At 40.1% G+C, this 21,093-nt stretch overlaps 2 protein-coding genes across 21 annotated transcripts in view; one reads left to right on the top strand and one right to left on the bottom strand.

Moving 5' to 3' along the window:
• RALB (RAS like proto-oncogene B) overlaps positions 1-21,093 on the bottom strand; it is an 83,659-nt gene that overhangs the window by 42,022 nt on the left and 20,544 nt on the right. For 4 of the 14 annotated variants that reach the window (XM_086897691.1, XM_086897690.1, XM_086897695.1 and 1 more), the window contains exons 1-3: positions 5,074-5,221; positions 4,683-4,815; positions 3,186-3,268 (exon numbers count right to left, since the gene is read on the bottom strand). The gene's annotated coding sequence lies outside the window, so the exon portion shown is untranslated. Of the gene's footprint in view, positions 1-3,185; positions 3,269-4,682; positions 4,823-5,073; positions 5,222-21,093 lie in introns of those variants that run through there. The other 10 variants (XM_086897692.1, XM_086897696.1, XM_086897688.1 and 7 more) reach the window with 6 other exon arrangements.
• LOC111932222 (leucine-zipper-like transcriptional regulator 1) overlaps positions 1-21,093 on the top strand; it is a 50,605-nt gene that overhangs the window by 16,035 nt on the left and 13,477 nt on the right. Inside the window, exons 1-2 of one of the 7 annotated variants that reach the window (XM_086897681.1) lie at positions 19,383-19,460; positions 19,725-20,074. The exons of 1 other annotated variant lie outside the window; for it this stretch is intronic. The gene's annotated coding sequence lies outside the window, so the exon portion shown is untranslated. Of the gene's footprint in view, positions 1-18,512; positions 18,628-19,382; positions 19,461-19,515; positions 20,082-21,093 lie in introns of those variants that run through there. 5 more of the 7 variants (XM_086897684.1, XM_023931240.2, XM_086897683.1 and 2 more) reach the window with 5 other exon arrangements.

Here is a 21,093-nt window from a genome sequence, read left to right as displayed (position 1 = left end):
AATTGTTAATGAAAAGGAATGTCTACCCATTAATTGAATGTTCATGTATTTAATTTCTACATCATCTACTACTAAATTACTATTTGGCTAGTTTTGATCAGACACACAGACCACAGATTTTTTCATATTCCCGATCTGGAAGAGAACACTTGGGCATCTAATTTTGAACCCTGTTTATCACAAATATTGTCTAATGTTTGATTAAAATTTTCAACTTCTCAAACACTATTACCATTACACTTAACAGGTTAATAATAGGAGCTACAGATAAAAGGAGACATAAATGAAGAGCTACAAAAAAGAAAGAAAAAAAAAATTTAAAAAAATTATTAGTTATTTGCCTTGCTTTCTTGGGTTTGGTTTCAAAATCTATAAAAGTCACAAAATTGTCATCTTTGCCCAATTTGTACCAGACAACTCCTGCCTGCTTTTCAAAAACCCTTTGAAAGGAAGCATCTTTGTCCCTGATAGTGGTACATGGACAGTGCTGTCTTAAAAACTGCACATCACTTGGCATCAGGATATTTTCTGAGGTCTCTGAGAAAAACCTCTTAGTCTCTAGCAAAAACAGAAAGCAAAGTTGGAGTGGTATTCTGATGGGTCTTGGACAGCTCATCACTGATGACATAAGCCCTAGTGGCGAAGTGCAAGATATGCTCATAGTAAACCTTTTAAGAAAAAGATAAACCCCAAAGAAAACTACATAGTAAACTAGAAGTACTGATCCCAAAGAAGCAAAATGTCCTTCTTGGAACATCTCTCCTTGTCATCTTACCTTAAACATTCTGTCTAGCCTGTAATTCAGTAGGCAAGATGTGACAATGTTCTTTACAAGTACAACACCTTAAATTACTTTAGAGTTGTTTCTATAAATATAGCATGCTAATACTTACTGACTGATTCTGCCACCTAGAAGCTTTATTTGCATTCAGCAATGAAGCAGTTGAATCTTTAAGGTATTTTGTTGTTAAAGTTCAATTAAGTTGTAAGGCTGCCTATACCGCAATGCCCTATTCATTATATGTGGCAAAAGTCTTCTAAAAATCTTGGAGCTGACCACAGCCTTTGCTGCTTGTTTCACCCACACTAAAAATACTGTATGATACAAAGTATTGTATAAAGCTGTGTAACAGACAGCTGTGTCTGTACTCAGGTTTAAAAAGGAGCAAGCCATGGTAATACTATTTCTTCATTCCTTTTTCCTGAGGCTCTTTTAAGTCTTATGCCTACATACATACTCTGTGGGCCATTTATTCTATCCTATGCTGAAGAACACTATTAAACAGGTAACATGGCAAGGATTGGAAAAATTTATATATTTCCTATCAGCAAAAACAAATCTGTGGACTGTGCTCAGGAAAGCACCAAAGCTGCTGGAGCATTTAATTAACCTGAACACGGGAACTGTTCATTTAAACAGGTGTGCAAGGATTGGATCTCTTTCTCTACCAGCTTATTCAGAGATGACCCAGCATGTGGTTCAGTACTGCACTTCTAAGCACGTGTTTCTTAACATGCTGTTGCTCTTTTGTGCTTCAGGATGCATTTTCATTTAGTCATGACAGCAGTCATAACCAGCAGACTATCTTTCGCTTTCTGTGGGCCAATAACTTTAGTGTGCTCCATTAATTAAAGCTATGGGTATTATTAAGTGGAACGGCCCTATACTCATGAGAATATAAAAAAAAAATGAGTTTTAAGGGTATTTTTAAAGTGCTGTTGTTGTTGTTGTTGTTGTTTTGGTTGGTTTTTTTGGTGGAGATCTGCTAGATTCTATTTTTGAAGTTCGGGATCACTGTAAACAAAACCAATTGAGCTGATACCCTGAAGTAATATCTGAACAAGACAAAAAGGTCCTAACAAAGGAAAACTTTTGTAAATATTTCAGTATTGCTTAGGTGATTAAAACATAATACTCCAACATGAAATTGAGAACAATTATTTTAATAGACTAAGGAGTTCATTCAACTTTAGAGTTAAGTCTACTTTGATGATTAAAATACAGGGAAAAGAACCAGAAGACATAAAGTCTATTTTGAGCATTAGCACTGACTCACTGTGTGATATTAACCAAGTCAATTTACTTCCTCACTCTCTGTCTCACCTGTAAAATGAGGGAGCCTGCCTCACAAGTGCTATGTGGGATTACTTAATTAAACATTTGCTATGCACCTAACATTTCTTTAATGCAAGGTGCTGGAAATTTTATTTTTGAAGATGTATATAAACAAGATACAAAAGCAGAATCAGGTCGTTTCTATAACGGAAAATACACATCTCTTTCATTTGATTCATTCTTTTCTTTGGATTTCTAAAGCATGACAACAAAATAATTAACTACAGGACCTGTTGGTCAGCAACATGAGTGAGCTAGTTGGTGACATCAATATTGGCAGCAGCCTGGGCTGCTGTGATCACACACTGTTGGAGTTTGCAGTCCCCAGAGATATGGGTTAAATGAAGAGTAAAGTCAGGCCCCTGAATTCTAGTAAAGCAAAATTACAGCTCTTTAAGGAGGTAGCAAAAGGACCCCCCCAATAAACTGCCCTCAGGGAAAAAGGAGCAGAACAGAGCTGGCAGACCTAGACATTTCCCATAGAGTACAAGAGCTCTCAATACCTAGGGTGTAATAAATCAGGAAAAGACATGTGGGACAGGGAGGAGATTTGAGATATTCAGTGTGGCTTTATCTAGGCCAAGTAGCCAACCTAGTGGCCTGACTACATCATGTATTCTAGAATTCTAAAACTGTGAGTGAAGTCCTTGAAATAAGTTTGTAAGCTGAAAAAAAATCATTGCCACAAAGTAGATAGGCCAAACTATAAGTAGGAATAAAAATATATCATTATTCTTCAGTAGATCATACAATTGAAATACTAAGGTGACTTTTTCCCATGATTTATAAGCAAGTTTACATTTAATGGAAATAAATGGCAGCAATTTAAATCCAGAGAAAGGAAGTAATGGTTTTCTAAACCAGAATTTTTACTTAGCTCACGGCCACACAACTTTGTTGGATCAAGATCTCAGTGAATTCAAGAAACAAACATTTCTATGGAAACCTGAACATCTGCTGTGATATTCTATTAAATGAAAGAGTTACAAATCCCTCACGTTGCACAGTACAAGCCAATTAACTGGTAGAGATGTAAAAGTACTAATTGGTAGGCATGTGAAAACATTACCTGTGAAGCCAATTTGACAGCTGATGTCTCTGGACTGCAGCTGGATCAGAAGCACCTGGTACAGGTCACAGGAAGGCAGAACCCTGGAGGAGGTATTCTAATGGTCACCTCTGGTGCAGCAATCTCCATGCTGCTGAGGCTGAGCAGCACACAGCACATCTTTAGCATCCTGCTACTCTTATCATAGCCACGTTATAGAAAATGTCAGCTTTGTTCTATCATAAGACTAACTACATCAGCAATTTTTTAACCTCACAGTGCAGTTTAGCAGACAACAAAAAGCAATGCCTTTTACTAACACTGTGCTGTGACTCCATGAAGGAGCTGATCAAAACCACAGTGGGCAAATTAAAAACACGAAGTAATGTGATCAATGTAAGCAAAGGTTATGTGTTTCCTGTATAGTTGCTCACATCATCAAGGAATTTTTGAAGACAGTTACGGTTATCTTAAGCATTCACAAAAATAGCATGGCTCCTTTCTGTTGGTTCCATCTAATCCTAGGCAGAGGCCTTTATGTAAAGCATGGTCCTAAGTCCTTTACAACCTTGGAATGAAGCCCGTATTTGGTATTCTACAAGGACAACAGACACAGGAAAATTCTGTCCTTTTAAAAGCAATTTTCTAGATTAATTAATAAGTTCTACAAGTTCATTCGGTAGATATAAATGCATGTAATTTATTTACTTTCATTATAACATTTTTATGCTGTGAAACATGGATCATACTACCTTATACATATATTAAATATAATCATAAATCATAATCATATTATTGATGTATTTACCTAGTTTCCACTAAATTAGCATGTCAGAGACATCTAGACAAAACCTTAGGCCCTCCACCAATGGTGGCAGAGCCTTTAGCTCTGCATTTCAGAGCTATGGACCAAGATGGAAAAATGAAGCAGTAACAGCACCACAGGTTATAGTTATACTAAAAAGAGTCAATGACTCACTGTGAATGTTTACTTGGCCTGCATGCTTTAGGGATGACTGAGGATTATTGAATACAACTATTTGTTTTATTCTCCTTTTATTTTTCTTATTACTAGCTAGTACTACTACATATTCCTTATATGAAACCACATTAAGAATAAACAAGAGGTGCCTGTCATGCAGCATTAATACAGTACCACGTGCTTGGGCACAGCTGATTGTGTATGCATTTTAGAAGTTGTTTTTTTCCTGTCTGTCCATCTACAGCAAATAGGTATGTTGCCTGGCGCGATACATGTATCTTTTTTACACCTAGCCCACACCTTTAATCTGATCTCTGCACCCTGAGCCTCCCATGTTGCTGCTGTTCCTTTTCTCACCCCAGCTGGGCCAGGGAACTGCCTTCTCTACTTTACTTCAGTGTCAAATACTGACAGCAAGTTTTCCTTTTACTTTTGTGTCCCAAACCACACACAAATGTAAATACACAGAACAGTGATCATTCTCTGATGCAACTCTACAAGCTAGATAATTGGTTGCTTTTTCAGCTGACACTCACTGTGCTTAAAGGGCAGTTCGTCCTAGAGCAGCAGCTTCTTAAGGAGTATGAATTAGGCAGGCAGGAGATGGCAGAAAGAGCTCCACTACAGTTTTACAGGCCAATCCACATGATGACTGTAGCTGGACTCCTCCTAGTGCCTCAGAAAGTTACAAGAAAAGGGAAGGGCTCAGGATATGATATCATGCACTCATTCTAAAAACAAGGAAACTGTTGTAGATAATTTAAAAAGTAACTGCTTAAAAATCCTCAATAGCCAATAATAGAATATTACTTTCTAATTAATCTTTCCTACACTTTCCAGTGTAAAGTTTCCATAAATAAAAATCACAAACTTAGAATTTGCATCATTAGGAGGACTAGCCTAAAAGACCTATTACAACTGAGCCACCTCAGAGCAATGCTTGCTGCTGCCTGTGTCAGAGCTCAAGCTTCAAGCGTGTTACCAGCTCTGCTCAGGCAAATGTAGCCAGCCCCAACACAGCTGGGTCTGCAGCCACAGCTGGGTCTGTGTCAGCAACAGAGACCCACGTGTATCCACTCTTTGGCAGTATCCTGACTTATTTATTGCTTTTCTCAGCAAAAGTAAAATCTTCTAAAGCATCTAAGTGATTCAGGAATCCAATTAATATTTTCAAAGCAATGTAAGCAAATAGGTTTTTAAATTGCATGGAAAGTCAATTTAATTTTGTGTAGATTTTCAGGGTTAAGTTTTGCTCTTTAGAGCCTTTCCTAATTGCAAGTCTGCTTCAGAAATAATAATCCATTTGCAGAGATATATTACTATAGATTTATTTACTATGTCATTGTCTACAGCTTTTAAAAAAGAAATTAATAAACATTTAAAGCCAAGCAGATGTCCTAACTCAGCACAATTGTTCTTTACTTGGATTTAGTTTGAAGTTTTCTTTTTTTATTTAAGATCCAAAGCAACATTTGCATGCCTGGAAGCCTCTCTGTCCTTTTCAGCTTTAAGAATTCACCTACTAAGCCACTCGTTTTTCTTTCAAGTTTTCAGGATAATTTTATTTCTGTTATAATCCCATAAAATACACTCATAGGAAAATTTAACCCAGATTTCAAGCAAGCAACATTAATGCTGTGTTAGGAATTGTTGCATTCTCTGTTATGGAAGTCACTGTAGCAGCCTTTTAAATTTCTTCTTTTTGTATTAAAAATTTCCAGTGATTTTGTTCATGCAATTCATCCCAGACTCAACATCAAGGCCACCCATGAGTGATATATTATCATTTATCATAATTTTTGAGCTCCTGTATTGGCTTTTAGTTTAATGGCTGGATTTGGAGGACCCTTATCATATTAAATCAGTTTAAGGATCAGGCATTTTATGCTTCAGTATTTGTCAGTACCCTTCTACTGAGCTGCACAACAGGGTGTTGCTCTTGCAGCTGTATTGTTAAATAATATTTTGCTGCCAGATTTCTTGTTCTGTTTGTGCCTTTTGTTAGTGAACTTTCAATTTCAGGAACTTGTTCTATTTAAGAGGATAGGGGAAGAACAATACTTTATAATACGTTATTTATTAAACAGATGCTGGTAGTATCAATGCTCATTTATCCAGTGGTGATGCATCTCCCAAATAAACCAGCAGCAGTAGTAAAATAAACCAGAGCACAAAACCATTTTCTTCTTTCTGGGGTCTTTTCCACTACTTGTACTCTGGAATGAAGGATCTGGGGACAATGACTTCTCAAATTGTTTATGAGTTGGAGGACTGTGATTTCAGATCATTAATGCATTAAGTTTTGTAGAATTTGGGAAGTCCTTCTTAAAAAAACTGTGATAGAGTTTATATGTATATTTTTGTTTCTCTGCTCTCACCTTGATTTTCAATAGTATTATAAAACTTTTAGAGGTTATCACCTTGATTTGAGATTTCCTAAAAGAGCAAAGACTTGTCACAGCTCTGGATTTGACTTGAACATTTCATGTATTCACACACTGGACTGAAAACCATACTTTTTATGTGTTCATAAGATGAGGGAGCTAGAGCTGCTGCTTGCCATGAAGGGAACAGGGGCATCTCTGGTGTGCTCCTACTCCTCTGTGGGCCCAAGAGGGTTAATCTCCAGTGAACATCTGGCTGCAGCACTTGGGTGATTGCTCAGCCCAAGCTCTGAGGAGGTGGGTACTGCCTGTATCATGCTCCTACTCTGAATCTGCAGCAAATAAAACAAATGTGCCTTGGAATATTCCAGAGGAGAATATTCTGAAGACAAGACACACATTTCGAACCAGGCTTTGAGGTCAGACAGATGAAGAAAGCCTTGGTTAACCACAGACACGTTGGTGTTCATTCTCTTCTTGGTTCTCTGCAGATTTTAACATCTCTCTGATTGCATCCTGAGTTACTTCAGTGTGAGCATGAGAAGCAGGATAACTGCACAGCTCTGTTTTGTTTTGTTGTACTCCTTTTGCTTCTTGCCAGAAAAGCATATTTTTCTTAATTTCTTGTGTGTTCTTGCACTTCCTCTTTTTCTTCAAGACTTAATTAGAATTCTGAAATTATTTTGATTAAAAGGAATCACTGGTGATAACCTCATCCTTTACCCACTCAAAACAGAGCTTCAAAGTTAGGTCAGGTTGCTTAGCACTGGTCAGGTGTGAGTATATCCAAAGGTGATCATTCCAGCCTCCCTGGGCATTCTGTTTAAGGGTTTGAATACCCTCACTGTGAAGTCCATATGAGGTGTAACTCATGTTCCTCTGACCATATATAAGGCTGGGAGTTTTCCTTACACTAACATACAGCATCTGGTAGAAAACCTGGATAGGGAAGTAGTTTGGAGCTTGGGAAAGAGGTAGAAGGGATTTATATAATGGGGAAATGAGGAAAAGCCAATATTTTACATTTATAGTAGGAAAGGCAGTGATGAGCAGAAGTAAAAGAAATCATGGCAGAGAGGGAGCTGTTTCACAGGTCAAGCAAGGTTGTGTGTGGGAGGAGAACTTGGATGATGACAAGGCAGGACCATAACTGAAGTGGTCACCACCCCCAGATTTGGGTACCTCTTACAACCCTAAATAAATCTTCAAGAGTGTGTCATAGCTAAAAATATCTTGCCAGTTCTGGCATGAAGTTGATTGCAGGAGCTTCCTGAGCATTTTGCTCTCTTGGCTCCCTGTGCAATTCCAGTTGGATAGTACACTTCACATTTAAAACATTCCTGATCTTCTGGTCTGCTGCTGTTCTGTTCCAGAGAAAGTTGCCTTTTTGAAGAAGGAGCTACAGGTCTTGCATCATGCAAGCATAGGCAACACAAAATATTTATACAGGCCACTGTTTATAGATAACTCCAGTTTGAATCACAGTTAATTCTCTTAAATACCACTGGACTAAAAAATGCTTTATAAATATATGCAGATATTCTTCTTCATAACAACACCAAGGAGTTGGAGCAGTGATGAGAAATTTTAGTAATCAGCAGTATGAGGTAGAAAACACTTTCCAATACTGATAAAAAGGAGAGCAGAAATTGAAGAAGGATTATTTTATTTTGCTGATTATTTAATTGTTCAGGAAAATACAGTGTGATTGTTAAAATTGCTCTCAGGTGTATAAAAGCAATGCTAGCAGCAATTGCACTTTGCAATAGCAGAGTGCAAAGAAGAATGTAGATGTGTGAAAAGAGGGAGAAGACCTTTAAGAAGGGTGAGATGAGTTTGTGTTCATAAGAACCGAAGCCTAGGTGATTTATAATAGGAAATCACTTTTAGTGATGTAAACGTGCTAACTGATGATTCCTCCCAAGACTGTTGTGAAGCAGGGAAGGATTATGCCTTGTTTTGACAGATGGAGAAAAGGCTAAGTTCTTACCAGGAGCTTTGCCAGCTCCTTTCAAAGTAGTTTCCAAGGAAGATCTTTCCTTTTAGAAATCTTGAAGCTACAGACATCTCTCAAAGCTTCCTTCCGTTACCGTGGGAGAGCAGAGATGGTCATAGGTGTTGAAGGTCCTGGCCTGGCCCTTTTGGAGCTCTGACTGGATTCAATCCAAACAAAGAACAAGCAGAACTAACCTTTCCCATATGATGACTCACCCTGCCAGAAGAAGATTAGTCAATGGAAATTTCTGTGTGCCTGTATTAGTCAGTAAATATGAACCCATCCCGGCACATAGCCAGGGGCAAAGCACCAGGGCAGTGGGAGTGGAAGCCTGAGTGGAGGAGTCACAGCTTTTTTGCTGTTGGCACTCCAGCATCAACAGAAGTAAGAGCAGAGGAGTCCTAGGCTGATTTCCAGCATTATAACAGATCTAACATGTGAAAGAAGTCAGGTTCTGAGTCTCAGATCTCCCACTTACCCTTTCTGCTCACAATATGTCCAAGGCATACTCCAACCTTTCCCCAAAACATGCTCTTTTCACCTCATCTGGGGTCAGTACAGGAATGTTAGTTTTTACTAGCTCTTTTCACATGGAAAATTATTCACTCTAAAACTCATGTAACCCTAGATTCAGTTTGTACTGCCCTAAAAGTAAAGTGCTAATGTGGTAACCAGAATTTCACAGTGGTAAAGCTAAGTAGAGATTGAAGACATTGTCATTTAATAAACATTCGCTAAAAAGCCAGTCTGCTTCTTTTTCTTCATTCTGGTCATTGACCACACTTGCATCAGGATAGTTCATATATATAGTCAGGTGTACCTTGGCTTTGCCATCCTTTCCCAGAAGTTTCTGAAACAGAAAGAATTATTTGCCAGCTAAACTAAATCCAGCTCACATTTTCCTGATACTGGTTTGAATGTCGCCAGCAACATGGTACATCCATGTTCACATCCTTCAAATGTAGCCTTCACTAGAGATCCAAACAGAAACTTTCAAAGCTGTCTTCATGGCAACATCTCTCCACAATGAACTATTGTTGAAACAAATCTGGAGATAAATGGGACCTCAACAACATAACTTTCTGCTGCCATATTATTTTCACTACTCATTAATTGTAGGACATTAATAAAGTTATTCATTACTTCCTGAGCTGAACTACCAAGGCCTACAAGCTTCTAGTTTAGTCTGTTTAGAGGGAAAAGAGAAGACAAAATCCTCTTGGTTAGCAAAGGATTTTCCTTATCATTGGTCCTCACTCTTTAGAAGAAGTTCCCAAGTTAGACATATTTGCAAAATAACAAGTCATTTGTCTTTTCTCAGTCTACTCTCACTCCCATGGCTTCCAGGTTTTATCAGCATTTCAGGTGAGACAGAATGCCTCCTGTTGATCTCTGCAGATTATCTGTCTTAATATTTGGCAATGATTTGCTCTCATTTTCAGAGAAGCCTCTCTCTTTATATGTAGACTGCCTTTTTTAGCCATATGCCCCAGCCAAGATACTCCAGCTCTGTCTGCATCAATGGAATTTGGTTTTTTGGTGGGGTTAGGATGGGAACAAGACACATTCAGAGATTACACCCTTAACTGCCTGACATTGGTCTCTCAGTTTTAGTTACGGGTTGAGAGATCAAACATTGCCCTGGTCTAAGCATCATAATAGACTTCATCCAGATTTTTAGTACAGAGTAGAAAGAGACAGAATGGCAAACCTATCACTAATGAGCTCACAATACAAAACCAGTGTATAATTCAATGCAGATAATTTTGCTTCTCTTAAGTGCACTTCATCTCTTGTAATAAAAGCTATTGGGATGACAAGCAGTTACTGGTTAGGATAAGAACAAAAGGGAGAGAGGAAAACATGACTCAGAGTGGGTTACTTGTTAAAGAAACTCATTATTTAAATATTAAAATAGGAAACACATTGCAGAGAAAGAAAAGGTTCCATTTAACTGCTCTTCACATTTATTTCTTGTCATTGAAAGCTATCAGGTATCACCTAGTCTAATTAATCACATCCTGAATTGCTATCCATAAAATAAATTTGTTCATTTGGGGGATCAAAAAATATATAAGGCTGTGTTGTGTGATTTCCTTCTGTTTCTTATCCACATATCCTGTATCTCATCTTCTCCTAATGCAAGAGGTTGTTCTGAAATTAGGTACCGAACACATTTAACCCATATAAGTTTCAAAGCCAGCCCACCTTTTCAAAGAAGATATAAACACAAAAATAAAATTCATCACAGATGATTTGACTCTTAGCTAAAGCAGTTACATATATTAAAATTATGTTTCAACCACTGAGACAGTCTTTAGCTTAATTTTCACCGAACTGTCTACTTTACACAACAATGTACCTTTTGGGGCAGAACATCTTCTTTTGCTACATTCTACTGAGCCACTAGATGTCCCTCGTTCCTACGTAAAGCTCCAGGTAGGAGACAATCCATGAGGAAGAGCGGGTCTAAGGAGAACTCAAGCAGCGCAGAAGCACGTTTGTGTTCCTTCACATCATGAAGGAGTTTTCTGTAACAGGTGCTGGTCTTTTGAATCACACCACTGAGTGTGATTCTGTAAGTCACAGCAGTTCCAGATATTGGTGTTCCAAACAGACAACAACAGTAACTGTGTTCAGACAAATTACAAAATCAAGAATCATCAAGGTTGGAAAAGGCCTCCAAGATGATCATTAAGTGCAGACTTCAAACAAGTATGACCGTGCCCACTCAACCACATTGAAAAGTGCTGCACCTACCTATTTTTTGAACGCTTCCAGGGATGGTGACTCCATCACTTCCCTGGACAGACTGCTCCAACTTAACTCATTCAGCAAAGAAATTCCTAATATTCCATCTGAGCCTCCCCTTGCACAAGGAAGTGCATATATGGCAAATACAAAAATCAGACGAGACTGAAGTAAGCAGATGAAGATAGAATTGAGGAAAATAGACTAGAAACACAGGCATCACAGAGTAAACTGCATCATTTCATTCCAAAATACACACTGACAACAGCATTTTCCATATGCACACATTACTATTTTTTTGCCATTCAGGAAGTAAAATGGCATAGTCTTTCTTGGCAGTCAGACTAGATCTTATTTAATGAAAGCACACATTTGTTTGTAGTCTAGTTGGGGTTTGGAAGTTCCATATCACCACGTAGATTTAGATAACTCCGGTCTAGCCAGGGAATGGTCACGTCAGTATCAGACTGTGAATGCTGAGCAATGTAAGCCAAACACGACACAAATAACAGCATTTGACTTACACTGGCAATGATGAAAGCAAAGTCAAACACTGCTCTGGACGAAACAAAATGTTTCACCAAGTAAATGGTGTCAGGAAGCTGCTTGCAACTGCCCACAAGTTGTACAACTCCCTTTTCCCTTCCTGCACACTATCTGCCTTTCGCAAGTTTCCTGACCCTCATCAGTTAATTTATACCATCAGCACTTTGTAAGACCCTGCCACAGAAAGTGCTGCATCTCCAATTCTGTTTTGGAAACTCTTCCTCAGATTAGGACTCACTTCCTCGGTATTTTAAATTCACAAAGTGGAAGGGAAAGGTTGCATCTAAGGAAAAAAAAAAAAAAACCCTTCCTCTGGATTAGTTTTGCTTTTAAAGTCACGTGTGTGATGCCAAATTATATCCATATAAGCAATAGGATTCCAATGGCCTGTTGGATTTTTTATGTCACCAAAATGTTCATGACAGAAGGTCACAATATGTCCTTTTCCAGTTGTTTTCAAAACAGGGGTGCTGTCATTTTTCAGTAAGGACAGATGTAGAGGGTTTTGCCAACTCACTGTACTTGTTACCTATTTTAGTTTAATGCCACTAACTGAATGATACAGATTTCCATTGCTAATTAAATATCAGAACATGGTGCACAACCTCAATGTTATTCATGCTTTTAATGCATAGTTATTTCAGGAGTAGCTAAATGCTTTTATGAGTCTTGATCCTATTCTTAAAAGAAGGGGGGAAAATATGTAGTTCTCAACCATGTATTTGTTTGTCCAAGGCATTGTCAAAGCACAGAGAGCTAGGAATGTAAGAACTTAAACCTACACAATACGCTTTTGGTCTTCTCTACAGGAGGCCTTTGAACTTTTCTTCTCATTCTCCCTCCCAGCAGTTCTCAGATTGACTCCACTGGAGTGAGAGATGGTTGAAAAAATGGTTATATACAACCATTGCTGACCCTCCAATTGCTGCACCCAGTCTGGAGCTGTTCAGATCAGAGCTAACAACACTTGCAGCCAATATATTGTGTACTGGTGACCAGTTTCCACCAGGCCATCTATCAGCAATATCAGAGAGGGTCAAATCCAGAGCCCAGTGGCCATCAAAGAGTAATGTTGCTTTATTTTCAGTGGGATTTGTATCAGATTGTTATTTCCACTGATGAAAGATAAACTGTTTGGGGGCTAATAAATCTTACAGTTCCGCATAATCCCTGGTGTTGTTTCCGATGCTTAATAGCTCTGGTCTCACCAGTTATCTAACCTAGTCTGAAGCTAAATGGATTTTTTTTCACAGGCCAATACACACATTACACAGAATCTCCTTTCCCCTCCTGCTTACTCATGTTGTTGGCCATCTTTTTAATAGGAAACTGAGAACTAAGAAATGGAGAGAACAGAATGACCTATTGAACCAATTTTGCTCCACAGCAGAGCTGACAGGAAAACGGCTGTCTCAGCTCAGGGCTACAGGAATGGAAAAACAGATGTTTCTTAACTCCATTTAACAGATGCTATTCCAGCTTGAAACAACATTTTAAAATGCAGATCTCAGGAGTTTATGTATTTCCAAAGTATTCAAAGAATGGGAAAGTAGAAATTTCTTGCTAAGTCTTCAAGTAGTGCCAAGCATGCCTTTTATTCATTTTTTTTCCCCTCGTTTATTTTCCCAAACTAACTTCTCCAGTTTAGCATTCTTGTGGCAGATAAATGCAGCTAAATATGCATTGGTGCCTGCATGCCTTAGATAATCAGATCAGGTAGATTTCACATTGCCACAAAACTTGCACGTGACCTTGGGCAAATCACTTGATTTCCCTGGATCTCAGTTCTCACTTGTGCTACCTAGAGCTTTTAACTCTTCCTTGAGAGAATCTCTATCAACTACCAATATCTACAATAACTAGTAGATAGAAACCACAAAAAGAACATAGCCCTGGGGAATTGCCATAGAATAGATTTTAAAAACTAAATTAACTATCAGCTATTCAGTGAATGGCAAGGGTACATAAACCAAAGTGGGTGGGACCACAGGTTCTTTATCAGGGAATTGCAGACTATCCTGTCAACTAGGAATGCTCTAAGTCCCAGAATCAAGTGTAAAGATGGAAGGGCAGAAATGTGAGAAGACAATAGTTTCCAGCCCATTATCTGAATAGATTCAAGTTGCTGTGTTATTCAGCCATTACAATAAATTCTTAAGTTAGAATTAAAAAACAAGGAGGAAAGGAAAGGTGTCCTGAAACATTCTTATCCTGAGCCTGTAAGGTTTGCCTCAGAGAATGTTTAGCCTATGGAAGGAACTCTTTTGTCATGCATCACGGAATTTGTGGGTTGTTATTCTCATACTACAAATAGAGAACTATTTGTGACAGCAAGGAATAACCAAAAACATACATTAAAGATCCCAAGTCCATGGAACTGTGCATTTCCCAAGAATAAGCTTTAGCCCATATTTACACAGTTCCATTCTTCCAGTTATGCCAAGTAAATCACAAGAGCTGGCTGTGATAAAACACTCTGAGCACTTCCTTCCCTGCCTGAAACCAGAGATATGCTACCAGCCCCAAAACAGAAAACACCTCAGCTTAAATTGGTTACCAGCTTTTGTGATAGTTTTGGTGAAAGTGAAGGTAGAGAAGATGACTTTACTGAATGAGTTCTTGAACGTGCTAGATATTCCTGATGTTTAGAGTACTGTGCAGCCTGGGGTTGGGGAACTGAAGCTCTTAATGGGAGAGAGGTATCACCATCTGTGCCAAAAGAAAAGGAGCAGAAGTACAAAGTTAAGAAAGATATTTCCCAGAGGTTCAAATGTACTTGCAGAAATTTCTTGGTGTTCTCCCATACACCCCATTGATACACAGTAAGTGTAGAGAACATGAAACCAAGTGGGTTATCTTTACTGAAGAGTTATTGTGAATTAGATTCTATTCCTCTAGAAAGCTAGAAAAAAATCACCACTCTTTAACAATGGAGATTTAGTCCAAAATTGATTCCCTTTCAAAAAACCTAAATACTTTCTGAAAAAAATATTGACTTTAACAGAATGATTATTCTGTGGGAAAAAAAAAGCCATAATTCAAATATTTCAAAATAAAAGCATAATATTTGTGATTAGAAATTATTGAAACACTCTCCAAACATTTTAAATACATAGACTGGAAACCTTAAACCAAAGACTTCAAATGTTGACTTTCAGAACTAAGATAACTTCTTGTTTTAAGCCAACCATAATAGAACTTTCGACTATATTATTCTATAAACTAAATACTATGTTATTCTTTAAAGAATACTGTGTATAATACAGCAGTGTTAAGGCTAAAACTGCTGGCTTGTAAAAAGGCATTAAAGGCGAGTGATTAAAAATTAATGTAAATTTTAACAACACAGAAGAACTGACACTGGGTGCTGTTGGTCTTTCACGGCCAGAGCCTTTATTCTGGCTTCTTGTACTTACATCTCATAAATTGCTCAAAATTTTATCAATTGAATTAATAGTCAAAGTATCATTTCTCAACATCTGGTTCATATTCGTGTCCCAGCAATGCTGGTACAACTCTAAGTTAAACTAAATGCCTTACATGGAGTAACTCTAAATTTATGATGGTACTTGGAAGAAGTGGGCTTGGTTCTCAGTCTTTAAAAAATGTCTGTGTTTGCAGCCAAATAAAATCACACGTGGTTACAAGCCTCTGTGGCACAAGATTGCCATCCAGTGGTAAGTTCCAAACCTGAATTCGCTGAAGGCATTCTCGGAGACTTGACCAGCAGCCAGTGCTGCTTATACCTACCAATCTGTTAGCTACAAATTCAAACTCCTGAGTAGCTATTGCTAGGCTGAGAGGAACGTTTCTGTTAAAAATTGATAACTTATCTCTTAAAAAAAAAAAAAAATCAGCTTTCCATATTGAAATAGTTTAGACAATGAATGTAGATTTTTGCTTCCTTAAAGCAGGAACATGCTGAAGGGGGAGGTCCCTGGCACAGCTATATTCAGAGGTACTACCACCATCCCAACACTGCATCACAGCTACTTTTCAGCCCGCTCTGCTGGTATGGCATTGGTCAGACCTGAGAGGAACACATCAGTGCTCATTTGAGTATCATTGTACAGAGCCTCACCACCTGCTCTGGAGTGCCCTGTGCAGGGGATGCGGTTGAAGCTGTGCGTGATCAAGCTTTGAGGCTGGTTTCATCTGAATACTTAAAACACCCAGACATCAATATGACTACTGGTATCTCTGATCTGCAAAGAACAGGCCCTGAACTCAGACCTTCCACTTCCTGGATAAATGCTTTACCTCCTCTAGTAGATCACAGAAATATCTTTTAGAGGGAACAGGTACAGCTGCAGTTGTGAGTACTCGGCCTGACTGGCATCCGTTAGAGGGGTTTGAGGATTACCTCTTGAACTGAGCCTCTCTGGGGAACTGAATAAAGCAACACAAAGCTTTTAGTTCCTGATTGAGCTGAGATATGAAAGAGTGCCAAGCTGCTTAGCCCTGTTGAACTGGTACAGATCTAGGCACACAGAGAGGCTCTACACAGCAGAATATAGCTTCTGTATAAACAGGAAATGTGGTTTGGGAATCTAGGCGTGACGCAAGGTCAGACACAGCTCACTGGGGTTTTTCCACCATATCTGGTTTAGACTTAGGAGCTCAAATTCTGCTCTAAACACCCATTTTTTGGACTTGACCTGTAGCCAATAAAATAAATTCTGGTTAAAACCCCATGTATTTTATGCCAGTTGTACCGATCTACCTTATTCTCTCTTTCACCTTACCCCCATCTGTAATGTTTTTCTTTGTATTTAACTGTATCTTTTGCAATGCAGATGTGTAGGAATGATTATGAATGATTCATGAATTTGTTTGGCCTGATTGCCCACAGATTAAATAATTTCATACAATGTTCCCATTAGCATTACAGGCATCTTACTTCTAAGCAGGAATTAAGTTATCTGGGGTTGTGGAGGCACCATTGCCATTAAAACTTGCACAGCAGAGCTCATCTCAGTGAGCAGCTGTTTCTGCCAGGTCTCTTTAGGAGATGCAGAAACAGGAAAAACAATACTTTTCTTTTCAGATAAAATTACATTTTGATACATCTTTTATAGTAACATGTGAAATGAGATGCTGAAGGTTCAGGCTGCTCCTAAGAGCAAAGCAACAGTGGAGTTTTCCCCTCTAACTTCTGAAAGAGATAATATAAAGACAGAACATAAAACTGAAAATTTCACATTATTTTTATGGTCATTTACTTCTACATCACATTTCACTCCGTTCAAGAATGACAAAGTATGCACTAAATTAGTACAAATAAACTGTTTTACCTAGAATTGGTCTAGCCGAAGTAATCATATTCAATATTGAATTAAATATTAACAAGTGTGGAAAAGAAAATATACACATTTTGCATTGAAGAATAAAGACTCAAATGCTGAAAATGAGGCTCCTTTTCCAGGACTAAAATTAATGTGATTTGGCTTATGAATTTAGTGTGGTGCTTTGAGATGAGGAAAGTGAGAGACTGGTAAATCAGCTCTTTGTGTGCTTTGTAGCAATCATCATATTATAGATATGTGGTGGAATGAAACAATGAGTAATTTATGTGTCTTAGTTCCATAGCAGGTAAAACAACAACAAGAAAAAAAGTATCCTCAGACATTTTCAGAGCAGTTTGATTCATGTTCTACTTATGAAACCCATGCTGCAATCCACAATTCATTCAAAAATTTTTAAAAAATCAGAAAAAAAATGTAAGAAGAAAAAAAATTCAGAAAAAATAAGTCCTCCCTTCAAAAAAAAGCAGAACCCAAATGCTTATCAGAATCACAGATACTACTTGGTGTCTGCGGGATTGATACAGTTTCCTCACATTTGTCCAATAAAATGGAACAAACATTTTGCCTGTCTTTTCTTAGACAAGCTGCTTTCTCCAAGATAAAATTTTACTGATGGCTCCTGTACAAAGGGAAAAGAAATTATCTTCTTGGAACATGAGTGCTCTGTCAGTGCAAAAGGCTGCAGTGGGCAGTTTCAGCAACAGGATTAATAACTTGCTGGCAAGAGAAGCTTTGGAGCAAAGGTGGGATACAGGCACAATCACAATTTACATTTTCTGACACCTTTGCTGGGGCTTTCTACTCAGGAAAAAAAAAATAATTGATTGCGGGGTGTCTAAATTTAGTGAAACTTTCATACTGTTCATATTTGATCAGACTAGTGATGAAAAGACAACTGGCAAAATCTCATCCTTCCAGGGTGCAGACCTCAAAGGAAGAGCCAAAGACAAGTGCAGATCTGCCACCTCCTGTTTCTAGTGCGGACAATACAACGACGGAAATAATTAGCTAATCTTTGATTTAAATAAAGCGTTTTGGGGGAAAGGCTAAAAATAAACACTGATTCATTCCTTGTCAGGGAAGTTTCTTCTGTCAATTATCACATTGTTACTGCTGTTTTTAATCTAGTCAGATGGTGAGATTGGCAATCCTTTCTGCAGGGGCTTCTGGGTGTTATTTTGTGGAGAATCTTACTTGAAGGACTGATTACTGCTTTTATGGGAGCCAGTGGGAGTTTGGCCACAGTCCTTCATGCATGTTAATTTGAGGGACTTCCAAATGTTAGCTAATGATCTCAGAGTTCTTTTTATGAAATGTGTGTGGGTTTGTTTTGGGGTTTGGGTTTTGTTGTTGGGTTGTTGGTGTTTTTTTTTTAATTCCTAGGAGAACACAATTAAGGCTGGAGAAAGTGCTGCACTGTAGCTCTGGACTGGCCTCTCAATAACACCCGAGTTCTAGAATGAAAAAATTCAGAAGCACACATCACTACTACAGTCAGGTATATTATACATAATATATTAAAATCAAATGTATTTGTATTATTTATATAGTCCAGACCATATGCTTTGCATTACTACAGATTGGATCTATCTGTTGGCCTTCACTTGCAGCTACCTAAAAAGTAATTATGCTCTTTCTCTTTTTTAGGAACAATACTAGGGGGAAAGCAGTAGCCTGCACCTCAAAGCAGGGAAATATGTCAGCATGGAAAATAGATGCACGTGTGGGTGGGGGAGTTTCATTCCTGTTTTCTGAAGCCTTATGTAGCTGTAAACGAGAAACAGGAGAAAAAGCGAGCCGGTGGCAGCTGAACAGAAAGCCAAGGACACAAGTCCAAGCAAGCGCTGGGGCTGCGGCTCAGTGAAAAGCCTGCAAAGGGATCTTTGGGCTGAACGCTGACTTGAAAGGGCTTGAAACGGAGCGCACCAACAAACACCGCTCTCCGTCCTCTCCCTTCCCACCGCCGCTACCACAGAAAGAAACCCCAAAAGTTATAGATAAGCGTTTCTGGCTGCGTTCAGATTCTGCACTTTCCCCATGGCTAACAGGGCAGTTAATGAGTAGGAGACGTTCCCGCAAGGAACACAGCCCGCAGCACCCCGGGCATCCTCGGCTCAGCCTCCCCTCCGCCGCGCCGCTCCGGCCGTGCCCCGGCCGCAGGGACACGGACAGGACCCGGACCCCGCCCCGAGCGCGTCCCCACCGCGGGGCCAGCGGGGCCAGCGGCTCCGAGCGGCCCCGGCGGCGCCGCGCAGGCTCCGGGCAGCGGCCGCGCCTCCGCCCGCCCCGGGCTCGCCTCCAGCCCCGCCGCCCGCGGCAGGGGCGGGGAGGGTGAGGCCGGGGGACGGGAGGGTGAGGCCGGGGGAGGGCGGGGGCTGCTGCCCCGGGGATGGGGCGGGGTGGGGGGTCGCTGGGCTCCCGGCCGGGCGGGACGCGGCTGCGGTCCGGGATCTCCCTCCTGCCCGCTGGGCTGAGTGCCTGGGGCGGACCCGAGGGGCGGCGGCGGGCGCGGCCAGGCTGGGTGCACCCCTGCCACATGCCGGCTCACGGGATTGTTTTTCCTTCTTCTCCTTGCCCCCGTCTCTGAGGGGACAGGCCCAGCCGTGGTGGGGAGCAGAGGAGAGGGCGCTGAGGCCTGCCAGAGCCCGCCGAGGAGCAGCGCCCGAGCTGCAGGGGCAGAAGGGAGCAGAGGGAAGGCGGTGAGGGCACTGAGAGCGCTCATGCACACCCAGCAGCCCGGGGAACACCGGCACAGCCCGGCCGTGGGCACCGCGGTACCGCCGGACAGCGGGGCTGCGCTACAGCTACAGCTGTGCACAAAGTCGCTTCCACTCAAAGGTACGAAAAGAAACAAAGCGCATGAAAGGAAGGAAGCGCCGTCAGCGCTCGGCAGCCAGGAGACCGTGGGGACAGGGACCTGCCACTTCCGCGATGCTGCGCAGGAGGTCTGTGGTAGGAATTGCCAGAGCTCTTGCTGCCTGCCTCCAGTTTAGGAGATTCACCACCCTCCTTTTGCTCATTCCCTCTTCCACAGTCAAAGAGCATAAAGCACAAAATGCCTTCTATCGAGCAAAAGACAAACAAAGAAATGCAACCATCCAAAACGCAAGCCAAAGTGCATCTGGCTTGGGATGAATACTGGACCATGTCAGCTGGGAGTGAGAATTTTTCAGAAGGCTGGACTCCAGTCCAAAATGGACCCTGTCATTTGGAGTCTGAATATAAAAACAGCTTGCAAAACATTTTTTTCAGGCTTCTGACAAAAGAGTTGGTCCTTCTTTTGCTCTGGTATCTAGGCTACATTGTGCAGGCTCATGCATATCACTGGTTTTATTCACATGAGTAATTCCATTTGAATTTGGAGCGACAACGTGTATGTGTAAAGTTACTCATATGCTTTCTGTCTCTTTTATATATTGAAATTATGTGGGTTTGGTTTTTTTTCCACTTGATGGTGCAGCCCAGTAACTGTTGGCATCAAGGTTATAGTGAACCACCACAGTTATTATTGCTGTTTGTCAGCTGACACCTTTGTTTTCCTTGCCAGCCTAAAATGCAGCTATTCCTCTCTATGCAATCTATTCCAGCTATGCAATTATATCATGTTTTTATGCAACCATCTTTCACCTGATGGTGTAAATTCATCTTCCCTATAAAAGATCTTTTTGTACTCAGCTTTTCCTCCAGTCATGACTGACAGTCATTCCAGTTGTGCCATCTGAGTCTTTCTCACACAAGTCTCTCATGACTTCTCCCATACAGAATCATCTAAATTCATACTGATTCTAACAGGATATCTGGATGTTTTAATATCTGCCAGCTGGAACTTTTTATTATTCTCATTGCCAAATGCCCTCTCTTTCCTCCTTTATATTTCTTCAAGCTACAGCTTCTGCTATTCTCATAGCCTTGTATGTCTTCTCTATCTCATTGCTGCATGTTTGTCTAAGGGCAAAATGTCATG

This window comes from Cyanistes caeruleus, chromosome 7 (assembly GCF_971803275.1).
Source record: "Cyanistes caeruleus chromosome 7, bCyaCae1.hap1.1, whole genome shotgun sequence".
NCBI classification, from domain to species: domain Eukaryota; kingdom Metazoa; phylum Chordata; class Aves; order Passeriformes; family Paridae; genus Cyanistes; species Cyanistes caeruleus.
This window is presented reverse-complemented; position numbering and strand designations above follow the sequence as displayed.